A 14,285-nucleotide genomic window follows, 5' to 3' on the forward strand; every position below is an offset into this window, starting at 1 on the left:
GTCATGCACTAGATGATAATTCTTGATTTTACTACTTTTTACTGCCTGTGGGCTTTTTCTTTCAACTCATTTAAAAGGCATTATTCTTTGATAATGGACTGTCTGAAGATGGAACTGAATTATAATTTTTTAAACTTCAATTTAATCAATGCCAGAGGCTACCCAGAGATACAGGTTTGCTCACAAGAAGTTCTACTCTAGTTCAACTCTTTATATATTATTCTTATTGGAAAATATTTAGAGTGTATATACATGAATATGTGTGGATAAATATGTAAATATATTTTCAAAAGTAATTTTCATAATGATAACAAATTAAGATATCTTAGAATTTTTATGGCTTTACTTACAGGATGAACATACAAGAAAGAAGCAATTTTTAGTAGTAGCAAAACAGGCCTTGGGATCTGGCAGACCTAGCTTTGAATTCTTGTTCTGCATTTTTCTAGCTATGTTACTTAATTTCTCTGAGTCTGGAAAATGATGATGACAAGCCCTATTGCTAAGGTCCAAATTAAATAACATTGTAAATCACCAACATGGTAGAAAGCCTTCAAAAACATTGGTATTCCCCTTAAGAAAACTTAGAGAATCTACTGGCCTAAATCTAGGTGGTGGCAGTTGTTTTTTTTGTTTTGTTTTGTTTTTGTTGTTTTTGTTTTTTGCTCTGGAATACATAACAACCAAAAAAGAGAAAATTGCATGTTTGCACAGCAACTTAATCTGCTTATGAGTAACATAAAGCAAACAGCAACCAAATCTACTTATGAGTAACATAAAGGAAAAATAAACTAAGTTCAGTGAGACTTCCTAAGCTGGCTATAGGTCTTCTGGTAAAATTATAATTAACTATGAATGTTATAAGAAACTTTGCAAATGTATTCAGTTTCACCTGATGGACTTAGCACGTATTTAAAACAAATATGAAGAATTTAGTATTTTAAAAATATATCACAAATGAAGTCTTTATTTTGCCTCAAATTGGTGCCTTTTCTTTTTTTTTTTTTTTTCATTTTAAATATGTTTATTTCAAGTAGTCACCTAATCAGGCTTGGCATGATTATAAATAAGCCTGAAATGTACTGTATTTCCATTATAGATATACTCTTTTTTTTTTAATCATCTGACAAAGGGCTAATATCCAGAATCTATAATGAACTCAAACAAATTTACAAGAAAAAAACAACCCCATCAAAAAGTGGGCGAAGGACATGAACAGACACTTCTCAAAAGAAGACATTTATGCAGCCAAAAAACATATGAAGAAATGCTCATCATCACTGGCCATCAGAGAAATGCAAATCAAAACCACAGTGAGATACCATCTCACACCAGTTAGAATGGCCATCATTCAAAAGTCAGGAAACAACAGGTGCTGGAGAGGATGTGGAGAAATAGGAACACTTTTATACTGTTGGTGGGAGTGTAAACTAGTTCAACCATTGTGGAAGTCAGTGTGGCGATTCCTCAGGGATCTAGAACTAGAAATACCATTTGACCCAGCCATCCCATTACTGGGTATATACCCAAAGGACTATAAATCACGCCGCTATAAAGACACATGCACACGTATGTTTATTGCGGCACTATTCACAATAGCAAAGAGTTGGAACCAACCCAAATGACCAAAACGATAGGCTAGATTAAGAAAATGTGGCACATATACACCATGGAATACTATGCAGCCATAAAAAATGGTGAGTTCATGTCCTTTGTAGGGGCATGGATGAAACTGGAAACCATCATTCTCAGTAAACTATCACAAGGATAAAAAACCAAACACCGCATGTTCTCACTCATAGGTGGGAACTGAACAATGAGAACTCATGGACACAGGAAGGGGAACATCACACTCCGGGGACTGTTGTGGGGTGGGGGTAAGAGGGAGGGACAGCATTAGGAGATATACCTAATGCTAAATGACGAGTTAATGGGTGCAGCACACCAACATGGCACATGGATACATATGTAACAAACCTGCACATTGTACACATGTACCCTAAAACTTAAAAGTATAAAATTGGTGCCTTTTCAATTTTTCCCTATTTACTCATGATAACACCATCTACAAAATGATTGCTCAAGCCACATATCTTGGATTAATTTTTGATATTTTTATTTCCCTCACTCTTCCATACCCAATCTTTTGTTTAAGTCCTTTGTGCACTACCTCTTTAACTTGTCCTCTTCTCCTTTTACCCACTATTATTATAGTACAAGCCACTGCCACCTTTCATTTGAGCTACTACATCAGTCTCCTGAATTAAGTATTACCTGCACTCATAGAAACATCCAAAATAACTATTCCTTTAAAAGTTAGTTGTTTTCTCTCTAACATAAAATAAATGAAAAGTTAAGTAATCCAGAGCTGGTATGGTAGTTCTATGAAGCTGTGAGAAAGAATTAAGCTAGAGCTTACTAGGTAGGTGTGATTCCCAAGCCTGTGTCATAGTCTGTGAAGACTGACAGAGCTCCAGCTATCACAAGCAGCAGTATGGAGGAAGTAGAGCAGAAGACTCTGATCCTCCCACTAAAGAGACCACCTATAAGGACATATGACACTTCAATTTTCAGTATATTGGCCAGAAATTAGCCATGTTTCAATGAGCTGCAAGGGAGCCTGGAAAATGCTTCTAGGTCAGTGTGACTCACTAAGAACTGGGCTTCTGTTTTTATCTGCTTCTTGTCTACCTCTCTAAATTATGATGCAATATGCCCCTATTACACTTCAGTCATCTAAGTGTACACTAAGGTTTCTCCCTCTTTATGATCTTATCACACACTGTGTTTTCTGCCTGGGAATTTCCAACTCCATCTCCCACCTCCCTCCCCACTGGATAACTACTTATCTTTCAGGTTTTGCTCTAATGCAACTTCTTTAGATAGATTGACCCAGATAACCCAATCAAAATTGCTACCTCTCATCAACTATCTGTTTCTTTTTCTCAGGGGGCCCATTTTTATTCTTCATAAAAATCATTGTTTGTTTGTCTGTTTTCTTGTTTGATTTCAGTCTATCTCATTCTCTGGTCTAAAAAAAGAGGTCTGTGAGAGGACTGTGTTTATTTTTTCTCAGTGTGCAAAGCCTGGTATTAGAAAGAAAAAAAGAAAAGAAAGGAAGTAAGGGAGGTAGAAAAAAAGGGAGATAAAGGAAAATAGAAAATAGAAATTTATTTGAAAACCCAGGTATGTTGTTACCTTTTATAGACTGATTGTTTGGCTTTCACATGCCTTTTGGACGCTTTCTGTGTTCCTTGCCTCACAGTTATAGTTCAGAAAAAGATACATCTAATTCAACAAACATTCATTGAGTGAATAATTTGATCTTAAATGGAAAAACAATCAGCACTGATTTTTCAGTTCTGTTTTACTGTTTCAAAATAATATTATAAAACCAATACCCAGTGGATTCAACTCTCCAAGTGAAAATGGAACGGGTGAATGAAGAGTTTTAAATCATATTTAGACAATGCCTCCTAAGAAAATGGCTTGAATACATTTTGGAATAAGGTGTGTGAATAAAGGCTAACAGGCCTCTCTGCAAGTACAAGCACAAAAATATAGGAATTAAATTTGTGAGTGCTTTATAAAGTACATAGTCTGCTTGCTATAATTGTATGTAAGAAAGTAAAAGTACTTTAAAAGGCCTTTTGCCTGTGTGGTAATGAGTATGAAAGTGTTCCATTACATACACGATCATTTATTTCCTCTAAAAATCAATACAATTGGATTAAATATTCCTGACTACCTTATGAAAATTTTTCCATCTTAAACATCTCTCTGAAACTTGGTTTGTGTTCAACTGTCAATAATAGTATCTTGTTTTGCCTTTCTCCAAATGGCAGTTTTACTTTCAGTAATGAATATAAAAAAAATTGAACCAATATTTATCTTGACTATTCTCAATGCTCTTAGCCTTGCAATCTGTACTTTGATTAGTTTTATTTAAATATTTTCTTCTGTTATACTGTGTTCATATGTCATCTGGATTTTTCTTTCTGTCTGTTTTTTTTTTTTTTTTTTTTCATCGATTTGGTTTCACTTCTTCTTTTGGTTGGCTTGGTAGGAAATATAAATTTCCCTTCATTTTACTTTCCACAGGCCATCTTAGAAACTTTAGTACCTTTTTTAAAACTTATGCCAAAGAAAGCTTCATAAACATTTGTGAAACAATGTACTGCCAATACTTTTAGCTGAGCTGTATTTTATTTTTAATAAAAGCATGTATTAGTATTCATGGGAGAATATTATATATTTCGAGCTCAGTCACATTTCCATTTGGCTGCTGTGTAGAAATAATTTTTCTTTTTATGTAAAACTTATCAGAGAATTTTTAAAAAGGAAAAGAGCATTTGAAAGCGATTACCCTGCCACTGGCAAATGATGCAGTGGTCATCATTATATATGAAAATTATTTTCACCTAAGTAGAAGATGATTCTTCATTGACAAATACAATAACAAGCATGCATACTTTGGAACTCATTTACCTAAAAATATGGATGTTGTGGTAGGCAGAATAATGGCCTGCTCAAAGATATCCACATCCTAATGCTAGGAACCTGTAAACATGGAGACGTTGTATTTGTGAGTTTCTTCTGGCTACTGCAAGAGATTACCACACACTTAGTAGCTCAAAACATTACCATTATATTATTTTATAGTTCTTGAGGTCAAAAGGTAAAATGGGTTGGCAGAGCTGTGTCCCTTCTGAATTATCTAGGGGAAAGTTTGTTTTTCTTTCCATTTTTAATTTCTTGGGGTCACATACATTTTTTTCGACTGGTGGTCCCTTTCTCCTTCTTCAAAACCATCAGAATAACACCTTCAAATCAATCTCTCTCCCCCACTACCACCACTCTCTTTCTTTCTCTCCTTGATCCTCCTGCTTCTGTTTTATATGAGCCTTACGATGACATTAGACCCTCACCTCTATAATCTTGAAAGATCTTTTGTTTCTAAGGTCCTTTACTTAATCGTATCTGCAAAATCCCTTTTACCATTTAAGGTAACTTATTCACAGATTCTGTGGATTAGAATGTGGACACTGGGGCATTAATTCAAGTTATTGGAGTCGAAGATAGAGTTTAGATTGTTAATCCTCTGACCTTAAAATAAAGAGATTATTCTGGATTATACAGATGACCCCAATTAAATCACAAACGTCTCTGAAATGAAAGATGGCAGAAGAGGAAGTCAGTGTGATGCAATGTGGAAAAGGCATAACCCACCGTGTCTGGCTTTGAAGGTGAAGAAAGGGGACCATGAGCCAAGGAATGCAGACAGCCTCCAAAAGCTGAAAAGGCAGGTCTCACATTACAGGAACAAAATACAGCTCTGACAACACCTTGACTTTAACTCAAGGATTTCCATGTAAAACTTCTGACCTACAGAACTGAAAAATAACAATGTTTTATTGTTTTAAGCTGCTAAATTTGTGGTAATCTGTCACAGCAGCAACAGAAAACTAATATGGGTACCCATTTAAAAAAAAAAACAGCAAACTGGTTAGTGAATTATCTCATAACATTTTTCTTTCACTTAAAAAAGTTTCATTCACTTAAAAAAAGTCTTAAATACATAATACATCTGATGAAATAATCCAGATCATGGGAAATGTGTGCCTACATGGGGCATAGTAAAAATATGTTTGTGGCTTCTCTTCACTATTCTTGAGACCATTTGGGTTGCTTTGGCATCTGAAAAAAATTATTGACTGATTTGTGTGTAATCACTGTCTTGCTTTTGTTAACATTCAAGGAAATCACGGTAACTACTGTGAGATGTAATACATTTTATATGTTTTCAGATACATTTAATGAGAAATTCATAATCTTTGAATTAATATCTCCAAATCCCTGGCAAGCAGAGAAAATTTCTTCTTCTATAATTCAATTTTACCCAGAAAGGGTTAAATTTAATTAAAACAATAACCTATAAGCCACAAAAATATATATTTCGATTTTATATTGTACATTTTGAAAATAATTCTTGTATAGCTTTTGTGGTATGTGACTAATACTAGTACTTAACAGCAAAGTCCTAGGAAGAGGATAACATGTTTTATTTTGAAGATAGATACCCACAGAGAGATGGCCTTTAAAGCAACATGGACTACAGGTAATATAAGAACTGTTTGCATTTCCCAGAAGTCCTGGGGAAATTCTCTCTGTGCTATCAGCACTAGCCTCATTTAGTTATGTTATTTTTTAACATCATGTGGTTCTTAGGTGCACAGACCCTTGGGCCTAACCACCTGTTTTTGAGTATTAATTCTGTTACTTGTTAGCTTAGATACTTTGGCCAACTTAACTTTCTCATGCCTCAATTGTTTCATTGTAAAATGAAGAGGATGGTAATAGTACGTACTTCAAAAGGAGGAATTCAGTGTAGCCGTTCTATATTCGTGGATGCCATCCTCAAACTCTCTGCGGAGAGACCCATGTCATGACAAACTGAAGGTTCTGGCTAACAACTATGCTGGAGAAGTTCGATATATCAGTCAATGCTTCAGATGACTATAACACTAGCCGAAACCTTGACTGCAGCCTCGTGAGAAACCCTAAACCAGAACCACCCAATTAAGTTGATTCAGATTTCTGACTATCAGAAATTGACTTATATATTAAATGTTTATCATTAAAAGCTGCTAAATGCTGTGGTTATTTGTCGAATAATAGATAACTGATACAGTAATTAAAATAAGCTTGGCAAATTGTCAGCATTATATAAGTGACAAGTATTGCTATTATCTTATTTTGAGGATAAGTGAATATATATATATAGTTATATATACAGTTTTATATATATAGTTACATATATATAGTTTTATATATATAGTTACATATATATAGTTTTATATATATAGTTTTATATATATATAGTTTTATATAGTTTATATATATATATATATATATATATATAAAACATTTTCCCATCCATGGGAACTTAGGAGTTCCCATTCCAACGGGAAAAGATGAGTAGTCCAAACTAGTCACTCTGTAGAGTAAGCCTTCCTGCTCACACAGGCTTGTTTGTGTCTCTGGTATTTCTCTGGTGCTCTGCTCATGTCTGTTTCTTAGCAGGCTTAGGATCACAGTCCTAGTTATGACCTCTGCCTTCAGCGTTAGATTATGATCATTTAAGTTTACTTTGAGAGAAAGTGGACAGATGAGCACAACAGAGTTGAATGTGAGAACTCATATTAATAAGTGAGAAGGATAAGCATGTGTGTGTGTGTGGTAAGTGAATGCATTAAGGATTCAACATTTTGTAATGAATTGTATTATTTAACTGGCCTTCAGGGCAAAATATTTTGAGAACCTATTAACAAAACAGGAAACAAGTTTATGTACAAACAAAACTTATAGTGTCTAATTGTGGTGAAGCCTACATAAAAAATTCTTGGTTGTTGATTTGCCAAATAAATAACTTTTGACGGGTTTGGTTTCTAAGGACGTAATGTTTAATGAATGTTATGGGTGTATATTATTTGTCTGCTTTCAACTTAGAGCAAATTAGGATTAAATTTGAAAGTAGTGATTGCCTCCTTATTTTATTTATGTTTATTTTTATTTAAATAATGTAACTTCTAAGAGTCTTAAATTATTGAATCCAGGATAAATATTAGATTGATTTTATTCCTTTAAATTTCAAAAATCCCTGGTTAGTTTAACAAGTTTATGCTGCCATCCTGCTGTCTTTATATTACATAATTCAAGAAATACCTGATTTTTCCAAGATCTTTCATGCAATTAGCAAGCATGGTTTGATATCATGTATGGACAGAGCTAAAGTCTTTATTCCCAGTGTGTGTGTGTCTGCGTGTGGGTTGCTTGCATGCACAAAAGCATAAATATCTCTCAACTAACTAAGCCAATTCTGCTATATTATTAGTTAGCGACTTTGAGAAAATAATCTGAATAAAAGAAAGGGACAGCAGCTTAACTGGAAAACAAAACAAATAGAGTGAGAGACTCCTTAGCCCTAGAATCCCCTTGAATAAATAGAATAAACAACGATGCATTATGTATATTCCCCAGCTTGAGATCCTACTGCAGCATTTTCTGGGCCTAAACACTTAACAAAATTCATCTCACTTTATAAATTTTATTGAAATGTGAATTCATGTAACACAAAATTAATAATTTTAAAGAAAAAAAGTCAGTCACATTTAGTTCATTCACAGCCATTACTTCTATCTAGTTCCCAAACATTTTATCACTCCAAAAGGGAATCCTGTATCCATTAAGCAGTCACTCCCCATTTTCTTTTTCTCCTAATCCCTGGTAACCATCAATCCACATTTTGTCTCTATACATTTACCTATTCTAAATATTTCATATAAATTGAGTCATACGATATGTGATTTTTTGTATCTGCCTTTTTTTGCTTAGCATAGTGTTTCTGAGGTTCATCGACGTAGCACATACTGATATCTTACTCGTTTTTATGACTGAATAATATCTCATTGTATGGATATCCCACATTTTGTTTTTTGATCCAATGGATGATGAACATTCGGGCTATTCCCTCATTTTAGCTATACTGCACTGTGTTGCTATGAATATGTGAGTACATGTATTAATTCGAGTACCAGTTCCCTTTTCCTTTATGTGTATACATAGGATAGGAATTGCTGGATCATATGGTAATTTTGTGCTTTTTGGAGAGCTACCAGACTGTGTTCCATAGCTTCTGCACTATTAGACTCTGCATTGTACACTCCCATTGGCAAAGTATTGAGGATTCCAGTTTCTCAATATCCTTGTCAAAAATTGTTACTTTCCTTGTTTTTATAAAAATTATAGCCATTCCCGTGGATATGAACTGGTGTCTCACTATTGTTTTAATTTGCCTTTCCTTAATGATTAATGATATTGAGCATCTATTCTGGATACAAGAGCTTTCTCATATATTTAATCTATAAATATTTCTTCCTTTGTGTAGGTCTTTTAATTTTACTGATAATGATGAACAAAACGTTTTTAGGTTAAGCCCAATGTATCTATTTTTTATTTCAATCCATGTGCTTGTGATACATCCAAGTATTCATTGCCAATCCAAGGTCGTGAGGATTTACTCCTACGTTTCTTTTAAGAGTTTTATAGTTTTATGGTTTTAGATCTTACACTTAGGTTGTGGATCCATTTTTGAAGTAATTTTTGTGTATGATATGAAGCAGGGGCCTAACTTCATTCTTTTGCATATAGATATCTAGTTGCCCTAGCACCATTTGTCAGAGGCTATTCTTTCCCAGTTGAATGACATTGGCATCACTGTTGAAAATTAATTGACCATGATATATGGGTTTGCTTCCAGACTCTAATTTCTATTTCTTATGCCACTACCACAGTGTTTTGATTACTGTAGCTTTATAGTAAGTACTTAAGAAGTGTGAGTCCTCCAACTTTGCTCTTCATTTTCAATAATGTTTTGGCTATTTGGTGCACCTCACAACTCCACAGAAATTTGAGAATCAGCTTTTACATTTCTACAAAATGTGTTATTGGAGTATTGATAGGAATTACATGGATTCTATAGATTGCTTTAGAGAGTATTGCCATCTTAACAATATTAAGTCTTTCAATCAATAAACATGGGATGTCTTTCCATGTATTTAGGTCTTTAATTTCTTTCATAATGTTTCGTAGTTTTCAGTGTATGTCTTTCATCTTCTTGGTTAAATTTATTCCTAGGTATTTTATATTTTTAGATGCTATTGTAAATAGAATTTTTTTTCTTAATTTCCTCTCCAGATTGTTCATTGCAGGTGTATAATAACATAACTGTTCTATGTGTGTTAACTTTGTGTTTGCAAATTTGTTGTATTTGTTTATTACCTCTGGTAGCTTTTTGTGGATTCTTTGGGATTTTATACTTACAGGATTATGTCTCTGAATAGATAAGAGTTTTTCTTCTTCCTTTAAAATCTGGATTCCGTTAATTTCTTGTTTTCTAAGTGTTCTGCCTAGTACTTCCAACATTATGTTGCATGAAGGTGGTGAAAGTAGGCAGGCTGGTCTTATTTCTGATTTTAGCGGGAAAACTATCTTGCTCTGCTGAGTACAATAATACTGGGTTTTCCATAAATGCCCTTTACCATATTGAGAAAGTTGCTATCTATTCCCAGTTTTATGTGTGTGTATATATATATATGGGGTGACTGCTCCCAAACTTTGGTCACAATAATACAGCAGTGTTTACTGCTTCTAAGCATTTGCCACAATGATAAACTTTTGTCACAATAAGACAGCAATAACTTTTGTTACTTTGCTCCATTACTTCCATTCCTCCACTTAGGTTCTGAACCAGCCAACTGAATGCATTTAAGGACATGTAGGGCACATTATGATAGAAGAAAAAAAAACATACACTTTGTCTATGGCAGCTAACAAACTGAATGAAAGCATTTAGAAGATACAGGGTAAAATCAGAAATGCAGGGATATCATAACACTCAAAGCCCAAGATCATATACAAGAAGCATGTAAACTATAGCTTTTGTCCCATGTTTACCTCTATCATTAAAATATAACAGTAGTTATTTCTAATTTTTTTTTTTTTTTTTGAGATGGTGGTTTGCTCTTGTCGCTCAGGCTAGAGTGCAGTGATGTGATCTTGGCTCACTGCAACCCACACCTCCCGGGTTCTCCTGCCTCAGCCTCCTGTGTAGCTGGGATTACAGGCACCTGCCATCACGCCCAGCTAATTTTTGTATTTTTAGTAGAGAGAGGGTTTCACCATGTTGGCTAGGCTGGTCTTGAACTGCTGACCTCAGGTGATCCACCTGCCTCGGCCTCCCAAAGTGCTGGGATTAGAGGCATAAGCCACCGCGCCCGGCCAGAACTGTAGTTACTTCTTGTATCTCTTCAAAATAACTGGTTTATTGTTTGACAAATCAATGCCAATTGGGATTTTTAAAAGAAATAATTGAGCCAACACAATTATTTGTATTATCCTTTATTTGGAAAAAAAGATAAATGGGTAATTTACATACGTGTGGTTGGTATTTTCAATTAGATATGTAAAGTTATGTTTTTTAAACCAAATTTGTCATTTTGTGGCCAAATTTTTGAACTCAATTCACACTATAACAAAGGTTATATAATATAAATATGGACTTATGAACTCCATGGCTGGCTAGTAAAATATGATACTTACACTGAAGTGTGGATAAAATACTTTGAAGTTATTTTTGTTAATAACTATCTAATTTTAAAATTATGTTTATATTCTGCAATAACTTCAGATTTACAAAAATGTTGCAAAAAATAATACAGGAAGTTTAAATATACCCCTTATCAAACTTCCTCAAGTGTTAATATTTTACCATACTCACTGTAAGTTGCCATTTTTCTGTCTTTTTATGCCTCTCTCCCTCCCACCACCTCCTTTATGTGTATTCATAAACATTTATTTTTTTCTTAATTATTTGAAAGTAAGTGGCTGATCTGATGCCCATTTACCCATTGAATGCTTTATTGTGTACTTCTAAAAACTCATAAATTCATTTATATAATCACAATACATTAGCAAAATCAGTAAATTTAAACAATAGACCTTTTTTACATTTAACAAATTATCTCACTAATTTTCTTTCTCATGAAAAATAAAAATAAAAACAAAATCTGATTTAGGGTCTAATCCAGTATTACACTTGTATTTGTTTTTAATGTATTGGGATAATTTTTACGATATTTATTAGCTCTATGTTGGTTGGATGGTCACAACAGTCTATGACCAAGCATCACATACAATGTCTATGTCTTTGATTTTATTATTTTGTTTTCTTCTCTTGAAACTGATAAATTCTTAAATTTGGAACTGTATATTCTAATTTTATTATCATTCTCTTAAAATGCCTGGCACTTGCTTTGTATGAACTATTTTATACAGTAGATTTCATAATGATTGTTATATGCGTGGTAATGTCTTTAAATGTGAGAGACCAGAATGACAAAAACTTATACCAAACAAGTGTCTGTTGTAATATAAAAACTTGAATGGGATGGTATTCTCTTAAAATACTATTTCAATATTAATAACCTTTTCAATTTTTTTATTAACTTCCAAATTAAATTGAAATTTAATCCATGCTTCCTTTTTTGTATTATTCATGATATGAAACAATTGCTTATACATCTGCCTCTCTGGCAAAAGTTTTAACATACTTTATCATCATTTTTATTAAATCGTCTCCTAGCCTTCATATTTTTATTTCATACTGAATACAACAGAGATTAGATCTTCATTTGATGTGTAAGAAAAATATATTTTACTGATGTGATTTTTACCTTAATATATTGATCTCCAGAAATAATCCATACTTGAGCTACAATTCAAGGATTTAATTTTAAGAATATAGTAAATAACTTTCACCTTGGAACAACAGCTCCATTCCCATTTCCTATAATGAAGTACTGCTCCTCAGCTGCTATGAGTGCCACGCGAAACGTGGCAGTGCAACAATTGTCCATGGAGATACAACGACATCAACCCTGTCAGTTTTCCAAACACAGATAATTTAAACCTCAGAAATAGTTTCTCTGGGCTAAGCCACATTAGAATTAAGAACAGTTTCTTCCTTGGCCTGCCTTCCTTCCTCCCATTTGTGAGGATTCAGAACAGCAGTGTTCTAACACAGTAGCGGACCCTCAACAAATGTCAATTATTTTCTTTCTGTCTCTATTCTGTTGTTCTTTAATTATACATTTGTATCAGTTTAAATATAATATGCTATTAAATAACTAGAATGCTTTCCAATTAGAAAACACAAACACACACACACACACACACACACACACACACACACACCAGCTTTAAGTGAATATTTATGTGGTACTATGATATATTATCATATAGCATAAATTTTGTCTTTGAGCATATTACATATTAGAAATTTCTTACTACACATGCAATTACCACTGTTGGTCATCAGCAGAGCCAAGTCCTCATTTCCCTGTCTTTTCTTACAATCCTAAAGTATAACATAGAAGTTCTAAAAGAAACTGGAACTGATTTCACTTGTGTAGTTAGTGAAATTCAAAGAAATTAAGATATTAAAATAGCATCTTTTGTATAAGTTCTATCAGGCTCTACAGTAAATGAAAGTGGGCCAGTCCTTTATTATACTTTATTATACTCTGTTCTAGGCACCAAGGCATTAGATTGCTAAAAAATATTAACACCATCATTCTCCATTATCATCATGTAAATTATTGGGCCAGGACAATTTTGGAAACATAAGGTTCTTATTGTGAGTTGGTTTTACTGAATCCTTTGAGTAACTAGTTAAGAGTTAGTTAATTCTTGGAGTAACTAGTCAAGAGTAGCTATTGTGGTATCCATAAAGTTAATAAGAACTCTGGAAGCAACAGAAACTGTGCTCTATTTGATAATGCAGGTTGGGTATATTTTATTAGTTTGCAAGGATTAGTCTGATTAAATGCCCTTTAGCCTGACCTTTCTTACAAGGGTGTGTGAAAATATTGAATATACAGTTTGTGCTTTAACCACAGAACATATTCTATGGTGCATGGCTTATTCATCCTTCAAAACCAAATTTAGTTGGGGCAAAATTTTCTATAATATCCCATTTTTAAAATAATGTTAAAGTTACTAGAACTCCATTAAAAATGTTTTGGGGCTAGAAGTCATGTTTAAAATAAGATAAATCTTAAGTTAGGCAAATCAATTCAGTGGTGATTTAGGTTATTTACATCATTAGAAGAGGTGGGTTAACCAGCAGCTATAATTTATTCAAGAGTAGACACAAAATATTCTATATTCAACCATCATTTTTAAATTTTTTCTGTTTACATTTATGTTTATAAAATGTTTGCATTTTCAAGATTTCTCTGAGAATATTAAAGGATAATGTTGTACCTGTAAAATATTTGCATGTGAAATAAATGGAGAACATGCAGTAACACAGAGCCATCTATTGAAAACGTGGATCTGATGTTGGGTGAGTGTGTATGTAGGGCCATTGGTGTTTGCCTTTATTTAGTCATATTCTGTTTAAAAATAGGCAACATTTTGTGAGATAATTCTGAAGCATATTGATTTTTAAGGGTCAATATACTTATATATCTTTATTTTACAATGTCCATCATGTAGTAAGTACACAAACTTTTCTAAAGTTTAGGTTAGAGTTTATTTTCTTTTGATTTTTTAAGTTACATAAACATATTGCTTTGTTAAAATACATTTTAGGCATTTGATGAGGGATTACCTGAAGAACTACAAATAATAAATCTTTAGTTTTGATAATAACTAGAAAAAAT

Source organism: Symphalangus syndactylus, chromosome 2 (genome assembly GCF_028878055.3).
Source record: "Symphalangus syndactylus isolate Jambi chromosome 2, NHGRI_mSymSyn1-v2.1_pri, whole genome shotgun sequence".
Classification (NCBI taxonomy): Eukaryota; Metazoa; Chordata; class Mammalia; order Primates; family Hylobatidae; genus Symphalangus; species Symphalangus syndactylus.